This window comes from Sorex araneus, chromosome 1, assembly GCF_027595985.1.
Source record: "Sorex araneus isolate mSorAra2 chromosome 1, mSorAra2.pri, whole genome shotgun sequence".
NCBI lineage: Eukaryota > Metazoa > Chordata > Mammalia > Eulipotyphla > Soricidae > Sorex > Sorex araneus.
Window position 1 is genome coordinate 28,857,959 of NC_073302.1, and position 22,258 is coordinate 28,880,216.

Sequence of the window (22,258 nt, forward strand, 5' to 3'; positions counted from 1 at the left end):
TACATTAAAAGATGCATAATCAGAGAAACATAAATTAAAATAAAAGAAACCTATAGCACAAGTCACAGGAAAGGAAGTATATGATTACCCAGTCTTTTTTTTTTTTTTTGCTTTTTGGGTCACACCTGGCGATGCACAGGGGTTACTCCTGGCTCTGCACTCAGGAATTACCGCTGGCGGTGCTCAGGGGACCATATGGGATGCTGGGAATCGAACCTGGGTCGGCCAAATGCAAGGCAAATACCCTACCTGCTGTGCTATTGCTCCAGCCCCGATTACCCAGTCTTAATAAAGACATGGGTAAACACTTTCTTATTGAAAATGGTTGCAAAAATAAGTATAGAAATTTGGGAAATAATTGATAAATCTATCACATTTATGATGGTTTATGTTACATATAGAAATTTCTTTCATAGAAATCTATCCCATGGTATCCTTTACACAATTGCTCCAAGATATGATTCACTAGGTGGACTATTGGGCAGTGTGGGGTATATTGGGCAAAATTTGCTATGTGGAATATTAGGCAATAAATTACTATACCTATCAAAGTTTTTAATATGTCATATTGGACCTAGAAGTTCCATTTACAGAGGTGCAGAATCAATAACACAGCACGTAGGCTGCTTGCCTTGCATGAAGCTGACATGAGTTTGATCCCCAAATCTACCAGGACTGATTGCTGAGTGCAGAGACATTGGTAATTCCTGAGTCCTGAGCACCATTTGGTGTAGCCCAAAAAGGAAAATAAAATAAAAGAAAAAAATTCCACTTCCAGAGGTATGTCCCATAGAATCCTTTACGGAATATTCACTAGATGTACCCAAATGAATGCTGTGAAATAAGTGACAGGGAGGATAAATGCCGGATGATCTTACTCATCTATGGTATAGGGAGAGACAAAAAACCAAGGGAGGGGCTGGAGCAGTAGCACAGCGGGTAGGGCGTTTACCTTGCACGAGACCGACCCAGGTTCAATTCCCAGCATCCCATATGGTTCCCCTGAGCACCGCCAGGGGTAATTCCTGAGTGCAGAGCCAGGAGTAACCCCTGTGCATTGCCGGGTGTGACCCAAAAAGAAAAAAAAAAAGGGAACAGACAATAGCAAATGTCAAGGAATCTTGGCCCTGGGTTACATAAGGCATATTGCCAAGTAAGGGGAAGAGGAAGAGTAGATGAGTATGATGAAGCGCTCTAAAGGTAACATAAGAACACGAGTAAAGGGGCTGGAGCAATAGCACAGTGGGTAGGGCGTTTGCCTTGCACACCGTCGATCCGGGTTCAATTCCCAGCATCCCATGTGATCCCCTGAGCACTGCCAGGGTTAATTCCTGAGTGCAGAGTCAGGAGCAACCCCTGTGCATCACTGGGTGTGACCCAAAAAGGGAAAAAAAAATAACATGAGTAGAGAGTCTTGGAACCATGATGAAGTGTGCATCAAAATCACAAATGCTAACACTACATTTTTTAAATTTTATTTTTATTATTGAATCACTATGGGATACAATTACAAAGCTTCCATGATAGAGTTTCAGTCGTACAATGATGAAACACCATCCTCCATCAGTGTACATTTTCTACCACTAATGTCCCCAGTATCCTTCCCGCCACCTCCACCCCACCCCACCCCATGACTCTATAGCAGACAATTTCCTTCTTCTTTTTTTTTTTTTTTTTTTTTTTTGCTTTTTGGGTCATACCAGCAATAGACAGGATTTACTTCTGGTTCATGCACTCAGGACCTACTCCTGGCAGTGCTCAGGGAACCATATGGGATGCTGGGGATCGAACCTAGGTCTGCCAGGTGCAAGGCAAATGCCCTACTTGCTGTGCTATCGCTCCAGCCCCCAATTTCCTTCTTAGTCTCTCTCTACTTTTGGGCATTATGGTTTGCAATACAGTTACTGAGAAGCCATCATGTTTGGTCCTGTATCTACTTTCAGCATACATCTCCCATCCTGAGCGATCCCTCCAACCATCATTGACTTAATGGTCCCTTCTCCATCCCAACTGCCTTCCCCGCCTCCCCCCTACCCCCCGCCGCTCATGAGGCAGACTTCCAACCATGAAGCAGTCTTCCTGGCCCTTTTGTCTACTGTCCTTGGGTGTTAGTCTCATATTATGTTATTTTATATTCCACATGCTCGAGGCCCCTCTCCACACGTACCGGCAGAGGAACCCAGGTGTATGTAATCCCATCAACAGCCAACATCCAGAGAGAGACTTTAAAGCAAGCTCTCAGAATCGCGAGGCCACTGCGGCCGCGCGATATCTTGTAGCCTACTTCTCCCTCAGTGAGAAACTGGCAATCTTCTCAGAGTTTCCTGCCCACATGGGACAGCCTTGCAAGCTTCCCATGGTGTATTCATATGCTAAATCCAGTAACAAGCTGGATCTCATTCCCCTGACCCTGAAAGAGTCCCCAGTGCGACATCGTTGGGAGGGCCAAGTTGAAATAGACTTCTAAGATCTCAGGGAAAGGACGAGATGAGAGGTTACTGAGCCCGCCAGAGAAATCAGTGATTAACGAGATTTTGTGATCATGATATTCCACAAATGAATGCAGTCACTCTATGTGTGTCCCTCTCTTTCTGTCTCATTTCATTAGCGTGATACTCCCCATAACCATCCAGTTATAGCCAGATTTCATCAGAAGTAACTACACACAGCTTCACAGATAAACAACTGACAATACTTTAAACATGTGACCCATACTATAATAACCCAATTTTTAAAACGAATTCCACTAGAGGCATCAGAGATTTAATATAAGGGTTGAGGTGCATACCTGGCACATGGCTGGCTATATAACCTCCTCCACCCCATGATCCCCCAAGGTTCTTTAGCACTGCTGGGGTGGACTAGGGAATCCCCAGAGTAGAGAACCCAAACGGCACCACATCCTCAGCACCCCCTGCCCCTACCCCACTGAAAACAAAGAGCTGGTCAGCTGAGAATCACCAGGAGGGGTCTCCAGAGAGCACCAGAATATGCACCGGAAATTTGTTCTTCGGCAACCATCTGGAAACAATTGTATGTATGCATCAACCTCTTTAAAGAACTCTAGACAAGATCAATGCCCTTAAGAGCCCTTGATAGGACTTGGGGGTTGAGGAGATAAGGGAGGAGGGGGGCAAATGAGTACTGTAAAAGAAACCAAGCAGGGTGAGGACAGAGATGCTCAGAGAGGAGAGCAGAGGGAAGACTCTTGTCCATGGAGACGTTAGGAAGGGCAGACGCTGAGCTAAGACCCAAATGATACCAGAGAACTAGCCGAGAAAATGTGAGGTCCGCAGATACTAGAGAAGGGAAATAAAGGATGATGAATAGGGAGAAAGAAACAGGATGAGGCCAGAGAAGACACATTGACTCAATATCACTTAGGACTTGACCTACAGAACTGGAGCGATAGCACAGCGGGTAGGGCGCTTGCTTTGCACTCGGCCAACCCAGGTTAAATTCCTCTGTCCCGCTCAGAGAGCCCGCAAGCGACCGAGAGTATCCCGCCCGCATGGCAGAGCCTGGCAAGCTACCGTGGCATAATGGATATGCCAAAAACAGTAACAAGTCTCATAATGGAGACGTTTCAGGTGCCCACTCAAGCAAAGTGATGAGCAACGGGACGACAGTGCTACAGTGCTACTTGGCCTACATTCTGAAGCTGAAGAGTCTGGGAGGCCGTTGGAATAATAAGCAAAAGGAACAAAAGCATCAGGTTTTGCATTTTTAAAAGGTGACTTCAGCTGCTTCTGGAGAAAGAACTCTAGGATTCAGGGATAAATTGTAGGTCTCCGAAGAAGGAGGAGAAAAAAAGCACTTGGGAGGACTCAGCAAGCTGTCTGCTGCTTAGACCCTTGCCAGTGAAGGTGTGTGAAGGGTTTTGATGCAGGCAGGTGTGGGAGGGAGCCCCTACAGGACTCACCAGCAGGTTACACTTGCAGTGTGAGGGCAAGGAAGGCATCAGGGATATCTCTGTGCCTGTGGGTCTGACCCACAGGTGTGATCTTAGTGTTACTTATGGAGAAAACCTCAGGGAGGAAGAAGTTTGGTGGCGGAAAGCAAAGTCCATTTTGGACTTTGTTCGCTTGAACATCCCTGGAGCCAGGCAAGCAGAGATAAACTTGGAAATTAACATATATATTTGCTAATGCACAGACAAAAATCAGTGAGGTTTTGCACCTGATAAAGGGATTCTCTTCAGGAAGTAGAATTGGGGTGGGGGGGGGGAAGCTGATGAGGAAAGAAGCTGTCTTCGACTTTCTATACATGAATAAGATGTGATATGATTACAATGAATATACATCAACCCGTGAAATTGTAGATAAGTTTGTTTATGTTTTAAAAATCGTTTTCAATTTAGCCGTGAAATTACATTTATTCATGATTGGGTTTCAGGCATACAATGGTTTGACACCAATTCCTTCACTGGTGTCCACTTCCTTCCACAAATGCAGACCCCCCTCCCCAATTTGCTTTCTACCCACAAGTCTACTTGTAAGAGGCACTTTTTTACAACTGTTGATAGATTTCATACGTGACACTTGACCGTCTTCCAGCACCACCTCCTCCTCTCAATTGAATGCTTCCCTCCACCATCGATATTGGACCTTCCCTGTCCTTTCCCCCAGACCCCCGCCTCCCCTCCCCAACGTGGCATGTTTCCTACTGAATACAGTTCTCATGTTCTCTGTTTCCACTTTCTTTGGGTCTTGGTTATTCCACCAGTACGTTGCTTGATATCCTGCACCTGAGAGAGATCATTCTGAGTCAGTCTCTCTCCCTCTGACGGACTCCACTCAGCATGATACTCTCCAGGTCCCTCCAGGTAGCAGCAAATTGCATGAGTATCTTTTCTTATGGCCAAGTAGTATTCCATTGTTTATATGTACCATAGTTTCTTTATCCAGTCACCTCTTTTTGAACACTTGGATGGCTTCCGGATTTTGGTAATTTGTGAATAGTACAGCAAGGAACACGGGGGTACCAAGGTTTTTTCTCTATTCTGTTTTTGGGCCCTTGGGGTATATTCCAAACAACATGGTTGCTGGGTCAAACGGAAGCTGTTAAAACTGTCCATATTGACTTCAAAAATAATTCTTTATTTTATTTTATTTTATTGAATCACTGTGAGACAGTTACAAGCTTTCATGTTTGGGTTACAATCACACAATGATCAAACACCCATCCTCCCACCAGTGCACATTCCCCACCACCAATATCCCCAGTATACCCCCCCTGTCCCACCCTCCCTCTGCCTCCATGGCAGACAATATTCCCCATACTCTCTCTCTACTTTTGGGCATTATGGCTTGCAACACAGACACTGAGAGGTCATCATCTTCAAACAAATTCTTATCTAGAACAATCTCCCCCACTGTCACCATTCAGCCTCACCTCAGTCACGCCCTCCAAGAGATCTTCTTAACTGCAGGAACTGAACATAATCAGACTTCTTCCTTCCTCCAAGTCTCTCTCTTGCATACCCGGCCTGACTATGCTCATAGCTCTCATATCCCAAATCAAAGTTGCTGATTTTTCACCTGTCGGTCCTACTAGAGTATTATGGTCAGTGGAGCGCCTGTCCTATAACTCTTCTTCCCCAGAGACTGCTGGAATGAACAGTGAGCTGCCCGCACTAGGTAGCCAATAAATATTCCTTTGATAAAAATGAGCTTTATAATATCAAGCTGACTGCTCCGACTGAGTTGAGGCCAAGGGTCCAGGCTCCTGCGCTCTCTCTCCAAGCCCTTCCCATTCCCTCTGGCTGCTTTAGGTACGTCCTGGGAGGCCCCAAGCTCCTGCAAAAACCACAAGATTATCGCACAGCTGAGGTATTTTCCAGTTCACAGCCTGCAAAGGCCTGGCATGAGCCCTCCTCTTCAGAAGCCTACCTCCCTCCACTCCCTGCAACCCCGCTGGAGCAGAAAGATCCAGACTCAGCTCAAAGGCCCACCCATCACCTCCCACCCTCCTCCATCAGCCCTAATGCCCGGGCCTAGCAAGCCAAAAAAGCCTGGGAGGGGGGTCGGGAAGGGAGGGAGTGGAGGAGGGGGGCAGCGGCTAGTTTTTGCTCCAGCCTCCCGAATGGTCCCAAGGCCAGAGCGTCAGATGAAAGAGGCAACTGCGTACACCTCCGTTGCTATCTTTATGAATTACGGCTGAGGGCACGGCCCCACCTGCCCGAACTGGAAATGCATGTCTGTCTGCCTGCCTTGGCCTCGCTGCCCCTTCAAACAGAGGCTCACCGACAGCGCCGAGCACCGTTTCCGTCCCTTCCCTCCTCGGAGGGAACCAACCTCATGCACAGACCTGGCTCCTCGCCAGGCTCCGTCTGGAGCCAGCTGCCCACAGGATCCAGCCCAGCAGCTCCCAGCCAAAGCCCAGCCCAGAGCCAGGAGTCTCCAGGTGTGCCATGGGCAAGTCCCTGCCATTTCCAGTACCAGGCCACAGGGCCGACTTGTTCTCCTCACCCCGCAGGCCTCCCCCAGGCTATGGGAGCTGCTCTGCTTCTGGCTGGATTGTAGCAGGAACCGAGCCGGCTTTCTGTGCGGGGAGCGAGCGAGAGAAGGGGGTGAGGCCCTGAGCGGGGCTCCTGCAGCCCTCCACAGCCTGGATTCTCCAGAAACGCAAGCCGGCCCCTTCCCCAGAGCCCAGCACACGGTGCTCAGGGGCCACCTGCTGGCAGCCGGGGGCATGTGTGACTCGGGGGCACAGCTGCCGAGGCCCCGGGTGCCTGCAGAGACACACCCTGGCATATGGTTTGCACATGTGCACCCACACAGACACAAGCGCTCCTCCTGGTCCGGCGGGCGTGTGCATGCCCACGAGACCCGCATGTGCAGACAAGAGCAAGCATGCAAGTGTGTAGAAGTAACCCCGATCCGTGTATGCACGTGTGCATGAGTGTCAGTGCACCAGGTCGTAACACAATGATGGGCACGAAGCCTCCATCTCATTGCAGACTCCATTCGGGCGTCATGCCCTCGGGAGGAGGATGCCCTGGTGCCTCTCCCTCTGCCCCCGGGCTCTCAGGGGGCAGGCAGGGTTCAGGCGCCACGGCTCAGGGCTCTCACAGAATCCCAGCCCCTCAACACAGACTCCCCCTGACACACAACCAGCCTGCACGACTGGGAAGCGAGGCCCCTGGCAGTGAGCACAGTGTGGGCACAGCTGCCCACCCCGTCCCATGACCGTGAAGACCAGCATTTCTTAACCTTTTCCCAACTGTGGACCCCTCCCTCCAACCTTGTTTTCTTCCTTCCTCTGCCCCCTGTCTTTCAGTTGGCCCCACCCCCCAAGTTTCAGGCCACAGCACCACCCGCCAACACTTAGGTGATTTTGGAGTATTCTGCGCTGAGAAACACAGGTGCAGTTGACTGCAGCAGAAATATCGGACCCACAAACAGGACAGGCGATACCTGGGGGGGGCTGAAGCTGTGTCCAGCAGCTCTGAAGGGAAGGCTTACAAACCAATGGCCTCGGAAACTGAGGCTCGAGGGCGAGGCAATATTTCTTCAGTGTCCCCAGTGTGCAAGGTTGTCCCCATTGCTGTCTCATTCCGTGTTTCCTTCCCTGTAAGAGGGTGCTCAGTTGTGGCTGTTCCTGGCTGGCCGTCCCATTTCTCATTCTCTTCCTCATGAAACAGCCCTCAGATCTGCTCTCCGGCCTACCCATCTTCCATTATTAGCCCCGGCCTGAGCCACTGACAGTCTCCGCTCTCCTGACGGGCTCTTTACCCGCCTTTACCCAACTTCCCCTCCATGGTTCATTTTGTTGTTTGTTGACTTTAGGGGGCCATACCTGGCAGTGTTTAGGAATTACTCCTGGTTCTGTGCTCATGGATCACTCCTGCCAGAGCTCAGGGGACCAGAGACAGTGCAGGGATTGAGCACAAGTCCACTGCATGTGAGACAAATGTCCAGCCTGCTCTACTGTCTCTCTAGCCCCCAAACTGAACATTTTTTTTCCTTTTTGGGCCATACCCAGCTATGCTCAGGACTTACTCCTTGCTCTGTGCTCAGGATTCACTCCTAGAAGGGCTCAGGGGACCATATGGGGTGCTGGTTTGGACCTGAGTTGCCACGTTCAAGGAAAGTACCCTGCACACTGTACTATATCTACAGCCCCCAAAGTTGGACCTCTTTTTTTTTTTTTTTTTTTTTTTTTTTTTTGCTTTTTGAGTCACACCGGGTAATGCAACAGGGGTTACTCCTGGCTCTGCACTCAGGAATTACACCTGGCGGTGTTCGAGGGAATGTATGGGATACTGGGAATTGAACCCGGGTTGGCCGTGTGCAAGGCAAACACCCTACCAGCCCCCTAAAGTTGGACATTTTAAATGACTTCATTGACTTATTTTCCTGAGGACTGTTCATAAAATCCTTGTCTCTGCTTTGTAGCTTCACCTACATGTCCAGTTCCATTTATTACTTTTCCTCACTTTCACATTGGTTGTTTACTACACCTCAAATGGCCCCATGCTTCCTCCCACCTCACCTGCTCTTCCCTGTCCCCAGCACCAATCTATCCCCTTGCCCAACAGACTCTTCCACCACTGTCTCTTCGAACACGGGCCTCCTGGAGGCCTGCCTTGCTCCCTAGTCCTCTCTGCCTGTCAAATGCTCACGACTCCCCGTAGTGCTCTATCAGAATACACAGCAATGCTGGGAATTACTTATTTGTGCGGCTGTGTGATTACCTCCATCTGCTCGTCCCCCAGTGCCAAGCTATATGGGACTAGAAACCATGTCTCTTGCTCATTCTCTGGTGCGTAAGTTCCCATAAATTGGCCATGGTGGAGATGATGTTCAAACTTGCTTCCTCTGCCTCCAAACAGTGTGGCCTAATTCAACAAGTCTTTCTGTGCCCCACAGAACTCTAGGGGCAATGCCAGAAACAAGGACTAGTACACTCAGAATCACAGGTCCCTTGACCTCCTAGATGAGTCCCTGGCCTGAACCACTCTGTACAACCGACCCTTCCATTAGCCCCGGCATTCCACAGGCCAACCTTTGTTTTGTTCCCATTTTGGCAGGGGCTGTGCTATTGTCTGTCTGGCTTGCTGGCTTGCTTTTATTTTATGTTTTTGGTCTCCCAAGCAATGCTCTTGGGACACAGGGGACATTCCCAGCAATATTCAGACAGCCAGGCCAGCTGTTTCCAAGGGTGGGCCTGGCCATGTAGTGTTACTCGGTCCATCATGCTGGGACCCATGAGGGCCACATCTGGTGGAGTTTGGAGACCCTCCAGAGCTCCTCATGAGCAAGGCATTCACCTTTGACCCCTGAATGCTCTCCTAGGCCCTCAGGAGGCCTAATGGTAGAGGAGCAGTCCATGCCAAGCTGGAAAGGTAAGTGCCCCCGAGATCAGATGGGGTAGATGAGCTCCACCACAGATCCCAGGGGTGAACAGTGAGACACTAAAATGCAAACATTCCCTAAGGTCAGTTGCACACAAATGGCTTTACACTCTACAGACATTTGGATGCATTTGAAGTCGTGTCAGTGGAGGAGGAGTTGTTTTGTGATGTGGAACATTAGAGTTGATTTTTGCTTGTTTTAAATTCAAGAACTGTGATTTACAAAGTTGTTAATAATTTTGGGCATACAATATTCCAACTCCAGTCCCACCACCAGTAGACATCCTTCCACCAATGACCCCAGACTCCCCCCCCCAACCTGTTTCCTTAATAGACATATTTTGTGTCTACTTATTATAGTTTGGGTCCCTTGCTTACAGTAGTGATGGCTCCAGTGGTTTAGATAGACACTCAGAATCACCTCTGTGTCCCAGATGAGTTCAAGGGCCCTGAGTTTACGTTACCTTGCTCCTGTGTCACCTCCAGATCACCTCTTCTTGCTGCCATCCCACCCTTCATTGCTTCCTCAGCACTTTTGTTTCTGGAATCTAGGACTGAGGATGTGTCTATCTCTGATACATTCCATTCGCTCGATGCATTTTGTAGGAGGGAGCTAGAGAGAATCTGGCTAAAGAGGGTTTGCCCAGGTTACTGCAGGCTCTTTGGAGAAACAGACTTCCTCTCAAGGTTCCCTGCAGTCTTGTTCCAGCAAACTACATTCTTATATGGGAATTCTGATGGATGCAAAATTGCTTCCCTTAAAATCATCCCAGACACCCCTGCCTCCCCGTCGTCAAGTGGGATGGAAAGTTGGAGGCTTCTCCTCCTGAAGTCCTATACTGAAATGCCTTTGCCAAAGAAAAGGCCAGGAAAAAGATCAAAGTCATCATGGATAAAAATCACAGCCACCATCTCCTGTTGCTAAACTGAACTAAGCGCTGTGTTATAATTCAATTTACTGTCTGTGAGTTTCCTAAAGTATCTTTACCATGTCTTAAAACTCTAAGATGGTAGATTGTGCTTTAATGCAATGCTTAGATACACTTACCAAACCAGAGTCTAGAGGGGGAACGTTTTTGTTTAACATCACACAGCTTGTTGTTGGTAGAACAAGAATTCAAACCCAAACAGACTGACATCAGAATCTGTGTTCTTAGCTAGTACATTGTGTCCCTTCCCTCCACTCCTCAGACAGAACAGAGCGCAAGCTGAACTCCCAAGCCTCCCCTATTCATTTGTATGCTATTTGGGTTTTAATTCCAAAGGTATTTGCAAATGTCAAGGTATTACATCATTCTTTCAAGGAAGCTGCTCCCTCTGATTAAGACTTTGGGTTTATGGGCTGGAGACATAGAACAGCTGGTAGGACGTTTGCCTTGCACGCTGCCAACCCAGGTTCAATTCCCAGCATCCCATATGGTTCCCTGAGAACCGCCAGGAGTAATTTCTGAGTGCAAAGCCAGGAGTAACCCCTGTTCATCGCCAGGTGTGACCCAAAAAGCAAAAAATAAATAAATAAATAAATAAATAAATAAATAAATAAATAAATAAATAAATAAATAAATAAAAAGACTTTGGGTTTAAGATTGGGACCTAAATTCAAATTTAGCTCTGCCTTTTGCCAAGCTGGGGACCTTGGACAAATAACTTCAGTGTCTGTACTTCCTTCATCTGTGAAACAGAATAAAGCACCTTTATTTTAGAATTGTATCAAATAAAAGTAATGAATGTAAAACTCTTGGCACAGGACTAGGCCCAGTGTAAGCAATTAATACAGGTTTAGTTATATACTTCTTTTAATGCTCTCATCATCATTTCACCCATACAGTATAAGACAGCACTGCAGAATTTTGGGGGGGAAAAACACAAAACTTGGAGACACAAAAATTTGGATTAAAATCACTGTATCACTGTCATCCCATTGTGCATGTATTTGCTCAAGCGGGAACCAGTAACTTCTCCATTGTGAGACTTGTTGTTACTGGTTTTGGCATATCAAATACTCCATGGCTAGTTTGCCAGGCTCAGGCAGGATACTCTCAGTAGTTTGCTGGGCTCTCTGAGATAGATGGAGGAATCAAACTTGGGTCGGCCTTGTACAAGGCAAATGCCCTACCTGTTGTGCTATCACTCCATATAAATTGCTCACAATATAGCCTCGAATGTTTCCCATCTAAACAATTTTCTCCACTGTGAACAGAAACTACAAGAAGAGCTTCTTCTCCCAGGCATTTGTCAGAACCACATATGCATATCTATGTTGAAAAGACTCAATTATCCCTGAGAGACCTACAGACTGAGGATGCAGATAGATGCCATCATTTCATGGAGGGAAAAGCAATGGAGTTTTCTCAAGAAACTGAAGATAGAGTCACCGTACAGTCCAGCAATCCCAGTCTGGGAATCCATCGGAAGAATATAAAACCATGAATAGGGAAAGTTAGGTCACTCCAAAGTTTATGGTGGCATTATTTCCAATAGTTAAATATGGAAGCCACAAAAGTACGGATCAATAGATTACTGGATAACTATATGGCATATTACTACAATGCAGTACTATTTAGATATAAATAAAGAGGCATTTTTTCATTTGCAACAAAAATGGAAGGGATCAGGTGGAACTGTGTAAAGCAAAAAAAAAAAATCTAAGGAAAAATATCAGAAGATAAAAGATAAATCTTGGGTGATTTGGATCATGTGTGTAGTAGTGTAGTACAATGTTATTAATTTGATGAGCAGACAATGCCAAGGAAAAATACAAGCCAAGGGGCATTGATAATACAATTAAGATACATGAGGATAAGTGAGTAGGAATGGGAGATAGGAGAGAAATAGAGACAAGGCTAGAGGCTATGGAAGCTGGAGAGAGAGACAGACAGACAGACACACACACACACACACACACACAGAGACAGAGACAGACAGACAGACAGACAGACAGACAGACAGAGAAAATAACTAGACCATTAAGTTAAAAAGCAGATTACACCTTCACTGTCACTGTTACTGCCATCCATTGATCATCAATTTGCTCAAGCAGATGCCAGTAACGTCTCCATTCATCCTAGCCCTGAGATTTTAGCAGCCTCTCTACTCGTCCTTCCCAATGGTGCCGCATTGGAGGCTCTTTCAGGGTAAGGGGAATAAGACCCATCATTGTTACTGTTTTGGGCACAGGTAGCTTGCCAGGCTATCCCATGTGGGCAGGAAACTCTTGGTAGCTTGCCAGGTTCTCCGAGATGGAGAACTAGGCTATTAGAGGAACTTATAGGAGCTTCCAGGAGCTTTGTTTTATAGTCTCTGGATCTTGGCTGTTGATGGGATCATACAGTGATGGGGGCTGCCAAGCTACTAGAAAATGGGGGATCTGGGAGGAGGAGGCCCAGTCCCCGATATAAGCAGGGTTGGAGATCTCAGCCCCAGGTCTCGCACACCTGGATTCCTTTGCCGGTTCCTTCATGCATGTGGCTCATCCGAACATGTGGAGAGGGGCCTTGAAATTGGCTTTGGCTGGGTTCCAGAGGTCTTTGGCTGCCGGGGCTCCACTTGGGGCAGGGAGGGAAACTCAACCCACCCTGCTCCGAGGGGCCCCAGTGAAGACAGCCAGGTACAGGGGCAAGAGACTCAGATTACACCTTAAAGGAAATTAATATAAAACTGAGGTAATATCAGTCACCCAACTTACACATACACACATACACAAGTGTTAGTCATCACTTATGTTATGTAAATATGATGGTCTAGAATAAGTTGAAGAATGACCCACCCAAAAACAAAATGTGCATAGAACTCAACTCCCAGAGTGAAGTGACCTTGTTTAGAAAAAGAGCCCCTTTTTTAGTGATTATGTCAAGATTCTCCAGACAGGATTATCCTTGATTATCCTAAATTGATGGAAAACAGGAAGTGAGCCTGACAAGGAAGAACTGCCTGAGAACTTGGAAGGGGACAGAGCCATTAAGACTATGGAAACTCTGGCATAGTCAAACCTGTGCCTGAAGGAGGAATCCTGGTACAGGACGGGGAGGCCAGAAAGAGAGTGGTGCTGCCTCTTCCAACAAGTACAACAGTTCTAGGGATTAGAGTCACACTCTTATACCCTTCCTTACCCTCCATTGCTTCCAGAAAGGGCTTGCCTCCAAATATAATCCAAACGGGAACTGAGACTTCAACAGATAAACTGGAGGATACACGAGATAAACAGAGGTCATGGGAGAATGCATTTGAATATGAAAAAAAAAAAAGAGTAAAACTCCATTCTGACAAATATCAATGTTCTAAGAACAAGTCCTTGTCTTGGGACGGGGCTCCTCAATTTTCCCTGGCAATGTTCCAACAATGGGGGGCAGCAAAGAGAGGACTAGAAAGAAAACTTTTGTCTTTTCTCAAGTTGGCCCTGCCTGCAATTTCTACCCAACCACTGCCATTCCCCTTTATTTTACTACTAAAGTGGTTCGTCTCTCCATGGGGAAACAGTCGCCAGATTTCATTTTTGAAAAGTGAATTCTTTGAAATGTCTCCAAACAGTGTCTGAATCCTTTCAAACTCTGCAAGAGGGTCTTAGACAAGTGAACATCTGGAGAGATCCAGGTTTTTGAACAGCAAAGACGGATAGAGTCATTTTACTATAAAAGAGTGAAAAGTAGTTCACCCCCGGTGGATGGGAATATACATCAAATCCAAAGTGCAGAACAAGCAGACAGGATCTGGGGTAACATTGCACAATCATCCAGAGTAACTTCTCTAAACTTTGAAAAGTTTCGGCATGTTCAATTAAGTCCTCTGGCATCTTTTAAAAACCTCCAGAAACTGGTCTTATGTTTCTCTAGCAGCTTAGGTTTTGGTGAAAGCAAACAATGCAAGCCTTTAAAAACACTCAAACTTGGAAAAATGAAAGGTGATTAGCATCCATTCTCTAAGAGCCTTTTCCCCTGAAGGTTTATAATTTAAGCAATAAATATTCATTCAGTGCCTACTCTGCCCCAGACATATTGAGAATGCAAATTTAAGCACAAATAAGGCCAGTGAGGCAGTACAAAAGCTAAGGTGTGTGTCCAGTAGCTACTGCTGCTACTCTAGTTCAAATTTCAGTGCCACAGCACCAATGGGTATTGTCCCCCCCACTCCCAAAACTTGCTAAAACTCTGGTGCCAAGAAGGTTACAGGATTAAGGCTCTTGCTTTGCATGCAGTCAACCACAGTTCAATCTCTGGCACCCAATATGATCCTCAGATTCTATGCAGTGATCTCTGAGTTCAGAACCAGGAATACACCCTGAGCATTGCCAATGTGGCCCTTCCACCCTCAACATGCCCAGACGGAAAGCAAGAACACAGATGCTTTGGTGGGGTTGGGGATGAACTAGAGGAGAGGAACAGGAAGTCAGCCCTCAGACAGAGGGCCCCCCCTACACAGAAACTTGAAAGAGGACCGGAACACAACATGCTCCTTACCCTGAGAGACGCCTACAGACATCAGATATCAGCAACAGAGGCCCTCCTTTCTTCCCCTCTCCCTGGCCCTGCAGACACCTGCATCCCTCAGATGCTCGCTGACTCCAGAGTAAAATCCTCGATTTCCAAAATCAGCCTGTGGGGTTGGCAAAATGATTGCACTTGAGTGGCCTGAGTTAGTGGCCTGATAGAGAACTATCCCGGCTCCCATAGGATGGCAGCCCCTGCAGAAGCCCCTGCGTTTCAAAAGCTACCAAGGAGTCCCAGTGAGGAGCCAGGAGAAGACGGTGCTCACCTTAGAGAAAGGAAACTACAGCCACAGAGGGGCGGGACCATCCCCAAATCACACAGCTGTCCTCAAGCAGGATCCCTCGGGTATCCCACTGGAATAGTTGATTCTACCTCAGGAACCTGGCCTGAGGCCAAAGTTATAAGGCCAACGGTAGAAGACCCAAGTTTATGAGTGCCTGACCCATCCCAGAGGCAAGGAAATCAATCAGCCATTTGAACCATAACATCCATATTTTAAAACACACTCAACATAATATAGGACCTATGGTAGTTGCTTCATTGAAGACTGATAATACTCAATTTTGGAAAAGTTATACGGATATTGATTCACATCCACACTGCTCAGAACAATTGAAAGCTACAGGATACTTTGCAAGCCAATGCAATGTGGTAAATGCAGGGCAGCGGGCTGGGTCCTTTTCTGCGCATTTACTTTTGACTGGACGCATGTCAGAGAAAAGAAAGAGCTCAACTATGACAGGGATGGGTGTTAGAACATTGTATGACTGCAACCCAATTGTGAAAGGCTTTGTAATGCTCACGGTGACTCAATAAAATTTTAAAAATTTAAAAATACACTGCCTTAGATGTCCCTCGCATGAGACAGAATGGTGAATATCTGTTTCAACATGGAACGTGATCAGACCATCTAAGGAGGGTCTCCTCATCCAACCCAGATGCTCAGAAGGTTTCTGAGAAGGCTGATGGCTTAGTGGAATCCAGAAGAATGAACAAGCATTAACCAGTGAGGGCGGGCATAGAGCAGAGAGACAAAAGCCAACAGGGAGACCAACCCTGGTCTGAGGCCCCAGCCCAAGCAGGGCACAGATGCCAGAGGCCTCCATGGAGTAATCGGGGTGACGGGGAGAAGAGGGAAAGAAGAGAGGTCAGGAGTCCTCCACGTGTTCTAACCATCCAGCCACCAGCTCTGCATCATTCTCTGTGGAGATATAAGGCAAGGAGAAGAACTGAGCATCATCTTAAGGCACAGCTGGCATGGGCCCTCACCAGGGGTTTGTCATGTCCTGACTGTGACTGTATGCAGCAGGGTAGCCCACGGAGGGGACCCTGTGAGAGGACAGAAAACCAGTGTACAAGTCAAGAAGAGGGAACCAATGGTGGAAAGAGGGTCTAGGCAGGGAGGAGTCAAGCTCCCACACTCCAAGGACAATTTTGTGATTCCCAGAATGCTCAAATCCCCATCAATTCCTTATTTATACTCATTCATTCATTCATTCATTCATTTTTCTTTTTGGGTCATTCTGGGCAGTACTGAGGCCTCCATGCTCAGGGATCACTCCTGGCAGGCTCAGGGCACCATATGGGGTGCTGGGGAGTGAACCGGGGCCAGCTGCTCGCAAAGCAAATGCCTCACAGGCTGTATTATTGCTCTACACGGTCTCTGACTATGGCCCCATGGCGCCAGAAGGACTGGCATGGAGCAATCTTTCATCCAGGATCCCCCCAGCACCCTGAAAATGACCTACCCACCCAGCACAAGCATTGCAAAAACATCATGTTTTTCCCTCAAAACACTGATCTCCAGCCATTAAAACAATCCAGGGAACTTTTCAGTGATACGGGAAAAAAAAGAAAAGAAATCATCAGGAAATATTCCATTTGGCAGAGGAAAAGAAAAAAAAAGAAGAAGAAAAAGTATGCCAGGAAACATCTACCTGATTTGCCTGACAATAAAAATGGTCCGCACCCTGGTAGGCCGTTGGCAGAACATAAGACCACTGGCTTTTATGACCGAGAGAGCATGGGTGGTTTTTAATTCCGGTTATCATAGTTTGTCATAACGACTTTTTTCCAGTCTTGACCATCTCCCCACAGAGGAAGCGTGATGCGCTCATCCCGGCGCGGGGCTGGCAGACATTCTATTTCATTTCACACTTACAGTGACAGCTGTGTGCAGCCCACACGGCAGGCAGGCCTCCAAGCCTGCTCCGAGATTGCTCAGGGGCAGCCATTAGCGATGTCTCTGAGCTAAAGGGGTTCAAAAGTTGGCGATCGGGGAAATATTTTCAGGATGGAAGAGAGGACGGCCTCTCTTTCATGCCTCCCCCACCCAACCACTCGAGAGCGGGACATTAAAGGAGGCAGGGTTGCCATCAACATTAAGGAAAATGCCATCACAACTGGACGGGCTGTTTCTCGTAAGCCTGTGAGATTCAGGCCAATGTTCATAGATCATTGGTTGAGAACGCTGTAGCCGGTTCTCAGGGGTCAGAGATGCTTACGTCAAATCGTTTCATCAGAAGAATCTGAGAGGCAGTGATAAAAAGAAGTCTATAATTTTTTTTTAAAAAAGGCACAAAATCAAGAATTAGATTCCGGTCATCACAACATCAACAATAATAATAATAATACGAATTCAAAAGTTAACTCAAGGAAGACTGCGGAGGTAGCAACAGGGTCAGAGTCAGACATTCAAGGGGTTCCTATACAGGACAGTGGGGTAGGTGGTTCCCGAGGGGCCCAAGGCCAAAGGCTTGAGAGTCTTTGAGTCCCCTCCAGTGTCCTCTTGGGGAAGATCCTCTGTTCTGCATTTGAACTGCATGACACCCTAAACTTTTCAAGGCTGAGTCAGTTGAGAAGCCACAAACTCAATAGAGTTTCTGGAATTATGGTGAAGAAAACTCCCAATGTTAACCAAGTAGCCCTAAATTCAGCCATCCTTCCATAAAACCTCTTCTTAAAAAAAAAAAATTATATTAAGTTTAACAGCCTGGCTAATGGCATGGGAATGTGAACTGGCAATACATTTTCATTTAAAATTGTCAAATTGGGGGCTGGAGCAATAGTATAGTGGCTAGGGCATTTGCCTTGAGCACAGCCGGCCCAGGCTCAATTCCCTGCATCCCAAATGGTGCCTCAAACACTGCCAGGAGTAATTCCTGAGTGCAGAGCCAGGAGTAACCTCTGAGCATCTCTGGGTGTGACCCAAAAAGCGCAAAACAAAAAAAAATTGTCAAGTGATCCTAAATTCCTAAAATCACCCACAATCCTCAAAAAACTAAGCCAGAAGCAAGAGGTGAGAGTGAGAGTGAGAGCAAGAAACAGAGAGGGTGAGCCAGCGAGGTGCGAAAAGTAAAATTACATACTAGGGCTGAGAGTGTCCAAGGAGGCAGCATAGAGAACAATCTGTGGGATTCTGTGATCCTTACCACGAGGTGCCATCTCACCTGCAAGGGGAGAGTTTCTCGAACTGCTCCACATGGAGAAGGTGGCTCAGGGTATGCCAGGAGCTGATATTTGCAGAGGAAGGTAGAAAGGGTGAGTTAGCAGCAGGCTCAGGTGCACAGAGAGGTAAGTCTGGAGCGGCGAGGAGGGCACAGATCTGAAAGGTTTTGTACACCATGCCAATGAGTTTGGTTTGCTCTTGTGAGTCATGGAGAGATCTGACACTTGTCAAGCAAGGATCCAATTCATTGTGTTGTGGATTTGTTTATTTGCTTGTCTGCTTTAGCCTTCTTGGGGAGTTGAGCGGAAAGAACAGAAAGGTGGGATGGACAGCAGGACACTATGATCTGTTCAAGTTGAGTCTGTCTCATTTAATCTTGATGGCTAACAAGATGACCTGTCCTTCACCTGAGAGTGATCCCATGATTTTGGTCTGATTCTGTGTGGGAAATCGGGGAGCCGCCTAATAACAACAATATCAAATGAAAAAAAAAGTTGTGTTATTCCCCTTAAGTAAAATAGTTCAGGTCTTAGAATAAAAGGATTTGCAAATGTGCTCCCAGAGAAGAATAGAATAGATGACAAATATCTGTGCCAGGCAAGCATAGAATATAACTGTTTGGGGCATTTTTTAGGTGTAGGGGCAGCATGGGCATAAACAGAATAGGAAACAGCCAAGATTTTATATTTTAAGGGTCCTTCCTTCTGACAGCTATGTAAAAATACCACAGCCTCTGCTCTTTGCATACCTGGATCACTGGATACTGATGTGCTTATAAACAGTCGCTTTCAACAATGGCTCCCCTGTTAGGAGTCCCATGGGCCTGGGGGAGCTATATGATATAGGATGACTGCCCAGGCGACCTAAAATTTGGATGGTCCAAAAGTAGAGAGAGAGTATGGGGGAAATTGTCTGCCATAGAGGCAGGGGGAGGGCTAGAAAGGGGGGGTATACTGGGGACATTGGTGCTGGAAAATGTGCACTGGTGGAGGGACAAGTGTTTGATCACTGTATGGCTGAAACTCAAACATGAAAGCCTTGTAACTGTATCTCATGGTGACTCAAAAAAAAAAAATCTGGACTGTCCGTGTGTGTGTGTGTGTGTGTGTGTGTGTGTGTGTGTGTGATTCTCTGTGACCAACCCCCATTGGATAAAGATCAAAGAGGCCTAGACAGAGATGCTCCAGGTTAGAATTGTGGTTCTCTTACCCACCAGCTGTGTAACCTTGGAAAAACTAACTCTCACCTTTCTGATTCCTAGCTCTCTAAGCTCCAAGGAAGCGTCGTCTGCCTGCTAGGAATGTCATGAGACTATGAAACAGGGATGTGAAGCCTCTGTGGAAATGCTGGTTCCATTGTTGTGTAGCTACTCTGGGGAAAAAAGTGAAGGTTAACACCCTGTCCCTGGCCTTAACTTTGTAAGGAGGGTCCTCTAATATCTGGATTCTGTTTTTTTATTGTATCAGGAGTCTCTGTTATGTCTCTTTGGACAAAACTGTACTAAATTGTCCCCAAGCTATAGAGGTTGTGTCAAACCACACTCTGCCACTAGAGGGAGCTCATTCTTCAGCGTCAATCAAGCCATTTCAGCCTAACCGCACAAAATAGAAGTCATCTTCTAGGGCAGACAGCTAGGGAGAGTTAGTTGGTTAGTTGTTATTATGGGTGGTGCTGGTGGTGGAGTGTGTGTTTGTGTGCCTCTGCGAGTGTATATGTGTGTGTAAATAAATGTATGTCTGTGTGTTGGGGTTCTTCTAATTACTGTTCATTAGTCTAAGTAAAATATCTTAGATTTTCCAATGCTACCATTCCCTGGAATGAACTTGAGCAAGAGTTGCAGCTTCCTGCCCTGAGTTTCTTCATCGTGTCTACCCTCTGGAGAAGATGGTGAGATATTAGACACCGAGCATCCAGCAAATGCCCAGTGCAGGATAGGAGCTCCATAAATGTTAGATTCAGTTTCTTTTCCCATTCTGTTACAAATGACAACAGTAATTGAGAAATCCATCTCAGTGAGACTGAAGGCAAAGAAAGAGACGAGAGCGGAGAGAGGCACAAAGGGGTGGTGAATGAATTTGGTGTTCGAAGTGGTCATCCCTCATCCTCACATCTGCTAAGTGAAGGCATCCATAGATGTGGATGGTGCTTTATAAGCCCCATGGCTAGGCTAGGCAGTCATGAACAGATGGGCAGCGAGGAGTAACTGCAAAACGAAGCGGGCATATGGATCACAAATGATGGCTCTCTCTCCTTCTGTTGGAACCATTCCCCTCCATTCTGGAGCCGTTGCCCAGTGGTGGGAGGGCAAACGCTCTTTAACCTATTTCATGCCATCAGATCTTATATGTCTACAATCACCAGATCAAACTCTGCCTCCCATTTCCACAGAGTCATTTCCTTTATCAAGCAGCACAGACAGAGGCTGTGGCCAAACCATGCCAATACAACTGGGTAAAAATAGAAAAAAGAAAAAGAAAAAGAAGAGTGAAAGACCAAAGACTCTGACTGAATTCCAAACATCAGATGGAGGGGGTGGGGTATCTTTTCCTCTCTGAATTAACCTTTTTTTTTGTTTTACTAAACCAATCATCAATTGTATCTTTTCATTTTTCTTAGACAAGGAGAAGAAGAAATTCATATTTGTTTTTTTTCTTTTTGGGTCACACCTGGTGATGCACAGGGGGTACTCCTGGCTCATGCACTCAGGAATCACTCCTGGCGGTGCTCAGGTAGAGGTAAGTTAGTTGGTGCTGGAACATATGGGATGCTGGGAATCGAACCCAGGTCAACCGCATGCAAGACAAACGCCCTACCTGTTGTGCTATCGCTCCAGCCCCCGAAATTCATATTTGTTAATCAGGCTCTGTGCCAGGCAGCTTTATAACACTCTTTTTTTTCCCCTATATACTGTGTTTGGTTTTTTTTAATTAATTAATTTATTTATTTTTTAATTAGTGAATCATCGTGAGGGTACAGTTACAGATTTACACATTTTCATGCTTATGTTTCCCTCATACAATGTTTGAGAACCCATCCCTTCACCAGTGCCCATTCTCCACCACCAATGAACCCAGTATCCCTCCCACCCCCAATCACATCCCCCCACCTCACCCCGCTCTGTGGCAGGGCATTTCCTTTTGTTTATAACACTCTTTTGTGTGCTAACCACCCTAAAATGGAGTTTTGATGCTCAGGGAGGCTGAGTAACTTGCCTGGAGATCACACAGCCATTCCCTCTTACCTCACCCATTCTACTCAATACCAACACCCTCCGCCAATTCAATATCTAAGAATTTTTATTTGGGGAGGAAGGAAGGAGGAAACTTGGGGACACTGGAGGTAAATTAGTTGGAGCTGGAACATACTATGCCTAAAATTCAACTATGAATATCTTTGTAAATCAGTGTCTTGATTTTTTTCAAGAGTTGCTATTTTACCTACAGCTGATGCTAATCTCTTGTCCACTTTTTCCTTTTAGCACTGGAATCCTTGGGTTTTGACTGAGCACCAGGACACTAGCTGTGGCCATGTGACTAGATTCTAGCCAATGAAGGGTAAAGAAAAATGATGAGAGCTACTTCAGGGTTATATCAGTAAAGGAAAGCTTCTAGTTCTCCACTTTCTATCTCTTACGGGTGAGAAGATGCATACGTTGATTACAAGTACAATCAGAACCCGTACAGATGAGGATTAAACCCTGAAAAACAACACAGCAACAAGATAGCAGGAATTTGGGTTGCTGGAGGTTTGCTGCAGACCACACTGTGTGCCCAGTTTGGGCTTCCTTGGAGATAAGAATTCAGTTGTCTGGTGGAGGGATGGGTGTTGGATCACTGTACAACTGAAACCCAATCATGAACAGCTTTGTAGTTGTATCTCACGTCGACACAATTTTAAAAAAAAAAATGTGATGAATTTTAAAAATTAAAAAGAAACGAATTCAAGTGTCTTTATTTCAGAGATGACTCC